The 6,109-nt window shown below is 43.0% G+C and overlaps 1 protein-coding gene across 1 annotated transcript in view; it reads left to right on the top strand.

The window, feature by feature from the left end:
• The window catches only part of rad54b (RAD54 homolog B), a 201,930-nt gene that overhangs the window by 50,470 nt on the left and 145,351 nt on the right, over positions 1-6,109 (top strand). The gene's annotated exons all lie outside the window — the stretch shown is intronic.

Genomic DNA, 6,109 nt, shown 5'->3' with positions numbered 1-6,109 from the left:
ATTTGGAGAGTCAGGGACTTTGTGTGTGGTTGGTTGTGTCTAACTGATCTTATAGAGTTTTTTGAAGAAGTTGCCAGGAAGGTTGATGAAGGCAAGGCAGTGGATGTTGTCTACATGGACTTTAGTAAGACTGTTGTCCAGGTCCCACATGAGTGGTTGGTCAAGGAGGTTCAGTTGCTCAGTATTCAGGGTGAGATAGTAAATTGGGTTAGATATTGGCTTTCTAGGAGACGCCAGGGAGTGGTAGTAGATGGTTGCCTCTCTGACTGGAGGCCTGTGACAGAGATCAGTGCTGGATCCTTTGTTGTTGTCATCTATATCAATGATCTGGATGATAATGTGGTTAACTGGATGAGCAAATTTGTGTATGACACCAAGATTGAGGGTGTAGTGGACAGTGAGGAAGCCCATCATGGCTTGCATCTGGATCAGTTGGGAAAATAGGCTGAAAAATGGTAGATGGAATTTAATGCAGATAAGTGCAATGTGTTGCACTTCTGTACGACCAACCAGGGTAAGTCTTATGCAGTGACTAGCAGGGAACAATGAATGGAGTGCAGTAGAACAAAGGGATCTGGGAACACAGGTCCGTGAGTCATTGAAAGTGGTGTCACCGGTTGATAAATCCATAAAGAAAGCTCTTGGCACATTGGCCTTGATAAATCAAAGTATTTAGTACAGGAGGTGGGACATTATGTTAAAATTGTATAAAACATTGGTGAGGCCTAATTTGGGGTATTGTGTGCACTTTTGGTCACCTACCTATAGGAAGGATGTAAATAAGATTGAAAGAGTGCAGAGAAAATTTACAAGGATGTTACTGGGTCTGAAAGACCTGTGTTATAAGGAAAGATTAAATAGGTCAGGACTTTATTCCTTAGAATGTAGAAGATTGGGGGGAGATTTGATAGAGGCCTACAAAATTATGAGGGGTATAGATAGGGTGAATGAAAGTAGGCTTTTTCCACTGAAGTTGGATGGGACTACAACCAGGGGTCATGGGTTAAGGGTGAAAGGTGAAAAGTTTAAAGGGAACTTAAGGGGAAACATCTTAACTTGGAGGGTCCTGAGAGTGTGGAATGAGCTGACAGTACAGTGGTGCATGCAAGCATGAACATTTAGAAGAAGTCTGGATAGGTACATGGATAGTAGAGGTATGGAGGTCTAGGGTCCTGTACAAGTCAATGGGAGTAGGCAGTTTGAATGGTTTGGCATGGTCTTGATGAGCCAAAGGGCTGTTTCTGTGCTATACTGTTCTATGACTATGATACCAACAGTTTTGATGTGCTTTTGATATTTAAACCAAAATGAACAGATGCTTCACTTTAATACTTTAATGAAAAGTAGTGGGTGGGAAAGAGGAAAGGGGTGTTGGATGCAGATGTTTTTGATCCAAGCTTCTTTCAGAAGTCAAAAATGAGGCATAAAACTTGTTGCCCATCATCGTTTATTAAGTGAGAAGAGAACAAAGAATTGGGAAAGGAGAATATTGAGAGAAAGTGGGAAAGGAACAAGGAAACCACATGCTCTGAGCTTATGAGCAAGTGAGGCATCCATTGGATCAGGGTCGACCAGAAATGCTTCATCCTAGCTGTCTAGATATGCAAGCCTGGGCAGTATGATATAGAGAGCAAACTATGTAGTAAACTCCCCCTCTCTACCAGCTGATGAATCCAAAGGAATGGTGGAGACTGATACAGTTTGGTACCAGCAGTGTCATTGGAGTTGCCAGTCAGCATTAAGCTCAATGAAGGACTTCCTTCGGGACTCCAACACCGGATTTTCCTCAATGTTTACTCCCAAACCCTTCTCCATGAGTGGATATAGCCACAGGGCAGTGAAAGTTTGAGATCAGAGTTTTCCTTCTGCTTGATGAGCTGCCAACCGTGACGTGACGAGCCTATCTGCCCAAAGTGACTGGTCTTAAGGTGCCAGTAACCCGCCTTTGCTCCTCCTGTCAGTAGAAACGGTTCCACTGGGCTTGGAGTGAAGGGCAGGAGCTGGACTTTGTTGTCAGAGGCTATTTGAGATCCTCCGAGAACTTGACACCCAGGAACTTGAAGCTGCTCACTCTCTCCACTTCTGATCCCTCTGAGGATTGGTTTGTGTTCCTTCGTCTTTCCTTTCCTGAAGTCCACAATCAGCTCTTTTGTCTTACTGACGTTGAGTGCCAGGTTTTTGCTGACGTACCATTCCACTAGTTCCACTCCTATACGCCCTCTCGTCACCACCTGAGATTCCACCAACAATGGTTGTATTGTTAGCAAATTTGTAGATTTGCTATGCCTAGCCACACAGTCAATGGGTATACAGAGAGTAGAGCAGTGGGCTGAGCACACACCCCTGAAGTGCGCCAGTGTTGATCGTCAGCGAGGAGGATATGTTATCAACAATCCATACAGATTGTGGTCTTCCGGTTAGGAAGTTGAAGATCCAATTGCAGAGGGAGGTACAGAGGCCCAGGTTCTGTAACTTCTCAATCAGGATTGTGGGAATGATGGTATTAAATGCAGATCTGTAGTTGATGAAGAGGATCCTGAAGTAGGTGCTTGTGTTGTCTAGGTGGTCTAAAGACATGTGGAGAGCCATTGAGATTGCGTCTGCCATTGACCTATTGTGGCAATAGACAAATTGCAGTGGGTCCAGATCCTTGCTGAGGTAGTAGTTCAGTCTAGTCATAACCAACCTCTCAAAGCATTCCATCACTGTCGATGTGAGTGCTACCGGGCGATAGTCATTAAGGCAGCCCACATTATTCTTCTTTGGCACTGGTATAATTGTTGCCTTTTTGAAGCAAGTGGGAACTTCTGCCCGTAGCAGTGAGAGGTTGAAAATGTCCTTGAATACTCCCACTAGTTGGTTGGCACAGGTTTTCAGAGAAAACCAGTATGGAAAAGAGTACAGTCGACAATTTGGGCAGAGATCCTTCATCAAGACTGTACACTTTTCCACAGACGCTGCCTGGCTGGCAGAGTTCCTCCAGCATTTTGTGTGTGTTGCTTGGATTTCCAGCATCTGCAGATTTTCACTTTGTTTGCAGTTTCATAGATACAGGTAATTATATAAAATTGCAAAGAAAATAGTAACTGCACAGTCTAGTCTAACATGCTTGTTTTGCTGTTGTTGTTTTGTTGCTTGTGTTCTGTGTTGTTCTGTCGAGCACAGTGAGCATGCTATGTTGGTGCTGGAATATGTGGGAACATTTGCGGGCTGCCCCCAGCACATCCTTGGGTTGCATTGGTTGTTAGTGCAAACAACACGTTTCACAGTATGCTTCGATGAGCATGTGATAAATCTGAATCTGAATCGGAAGCTCCATTTGGAGAAGACAGTGCAGTGAAAGATGTACGGTGAATTAAAGATCTGTATTTTTTATTACTGCTTTTAATTGATGCCTTTAAACTAGCAATGACAAGGGCAGTGTTTATTTCCCCATTTCTAATCATGCTTCTACCTTCCAACACTTAATCCATGACCCTGCAGGTTATAGCTTTTCAAGTATCCATTACGGCAATGTTATTTTATATTTATTTAGAGATACAGTGCGGGACAGGCCCCTGTAGTCCAACGAGCCACACCGCCCAGTAACCCACCAATTTAACCCTAGTCTAGTCACAGGGCAATTTACAATGACCAATTAATCTACTAACTAGTATGTCTTCCGATTGCGAGGAAACCAGAGCACCCAGAGGAAACTTTCATCAGATGGTTTCTTCCATCTTTGCCCTATAAGGAAGTCAATTCAGGACGCTTGTCAGCCACTTGGCGAAAAATCTTTTCTTATCTACCCACCAGGATAGCGTAGTGGTTAGCACAATGCTTTACAGCTCTAGAGGTCACCAATTAGGGTTCAATTACTGCTGCTGTCTGTAAGGAGTTTCTATGATCACCCTGTGACCATGTGGGGTTCTTCCACGTGCTGCAGTGTCCTCCCACATTCCAAAGACATACTGGTTCGGGTTAGTAAGTTGTGGACATGCAATGTTAGTGTCAAAAACATGGGGACACTTGTGGGGTGTCTCTGACACATCTTTGTGTTGGTTGTTGACTCAAATGACATATTTCACTGTGTGTTTCGTTGTACATCTGACAAATAAAGCCAATCTTTTTCTTCTCCTTTGGCCCAGTGAGAACATTATTAACAGGAACATTAATAAATCTATGGGTCACTGAGGGGAAAGATGTGAGAAATACCTGGAATCTTGGTCGAAAAGTTAAGTGGAGGTGCTTTGGATGGAATTTCAGAGTTTATTCCAAGGTGTTGGACAGTGAGCTGCTTTCTTGAATGTCTGTAGTCCATGTGGTGAAATTTCTCTTACAGTACTGTCTGGTAGAAAGTTTGAGGATTTTAATCCAATCGCATAGAAGAAATGGTCCTTTATTTCTAGCTTGGAGGAGAATGTGGAGGTTATAGTGTTCACATATACCTCCTCACTTTTCCCTTTTAGAGTCAGAAGTTTAAAGTGAAATTTATTATTGGAGTACATATACATCGATAGAGACAACCCTGAGATTCTTTTTCTGCAGGCGTACTTAGCAAATCTATAGACCAACAACTGTAAACTGTAAACAAACTGTGCAAATGCTATTTATTTATATCTGCATGAAATAACAATACAACAGAGTCCTTAGATGAGTATAGCTATCCCCTTTTGTTCAAGAGCCCAATGGTTGAGGGGTAGTAATTGTTCTTGAACCTGGTGGTGCGTGTCCCGAGGCTCTTGTGTCTTCTACCTGATGGCAGCAGTGATAAAAGATCGTGACCTGGGTGGCGAGGATCTTTGGATGCTGCGTTTCTGTGGCAACATTTCATGTAGAGGGTTTTACCAGTGATGTACTGGGCCAAATCCACTACCTTTTGTAGGATTTTCCGCTCAAAGGCATTGGTGTTCCCGTACCAGGCCATAATGCAGCCGGTCAGCACACTTTCCACCACACATCTATAGAAGTTTGACAAGGTCTTTGATGACATGCTGAATCTCCACAGATTCCTGATGAGGAAGCAGAGGCGCTGTCATGCTTTCTTTGCAAATATATTTATATGATAGGTCCATGACTGGTCTTCTGAGATGGTGACACCCAGGAATTTAAAGTTACTGACCCTCTCCACCTCTGATCCTCCATTGATTACTTGTTCAAGGACCTCTGATTTTCCTCTCCTGGCATCTATAATCAGTTCCTTGGTGTTACTGATATTGAGTGACAGGTTGTTGTTATTACAACACTCAACCAAAATTTTAATCTCTGTCCTGTATGCTGATTCATCACCACCTTTGATACAGTCCACAACAGTGGTGTCATCAGCAAATGTGTATATAGTGTTAGAGCTGTACTTAGCCACAGTCATGGGTGCAAAAGGAGTCATAAAAAAGAACAGCACAGAGAGAGGCCCTTCAGCCCATCTAGTCCACACCGAGCCATTTCAGTTGTCTAATCCCATCAACTTGCATCCCCTGTACCCCTGCCATCCATGTACCTATTCAAATTTCTTTTAAATGTTGAAGTCAAACCCACATCTACCTCTTCCACTGGAAGCTTGTTCCACGCTCTCACCAATGTCTGAATGAAGAAGTTCCTCCTCATGCTCCCCTTAAACATTTCACCTTTCACCCTTGACTCATAACCTCAGGTTGTAGTCCCACCCAACCTCGGGAAAAAGCCTGCTTGCATTTACCCTATTGATATCCCTCATAATTTTGTGTACCTCTATCATATCTCCCCTCATTCTTCTATGTTACAAGGAATAAGCTCCTAACTTATTCAAACTTTCCTTATAGACCCAACAACATTCTTGAAAATTTTCTCTGCACTCTTTCAACCTTATTTACATTTGTCCTGTAGATAATTGCTAAGCTGCACACAACAGGCTGTGAGGATCATCGCTAAGAGTTTTACCAATGATCCAGTATGGATAGATCTCTGTGCTATTATATATATACATGCTGAGAGTCATCAGCACAGGCCAGACAGGGCCCCAAGGCATCTCATTAAAAGTTAAGATTCTGAGGAGTAAAGAAACAACCTGAGAGGATCATTTTAGGAACTGAAGACCCTCACTCAATGTTTTAGGAACAATTTAAAAACCAGAGATTCTGCAGATGCTGGAAAT

The sequence above is a fragment of the Hypanus sabinus genome, chromosome 1 (genome assembly GCF_030144855.1).
Source record: "Hypanus sabinus isolate sHypSab1 chromosome 1, sHypSab1.hap1, whole genome shotgun sequence".
NCBI lineage: Eukaryota > Metazoa > Chordata > Chondrichthyes > Myliobatiformes > Dasyatidae > Hypanus > Hypanus sabinus.
The sequence above is the reverse complement of the archived record's forward strand: the minus strand, read 5'-3'. Positions and strand labels throughout refer to the sequence as shown.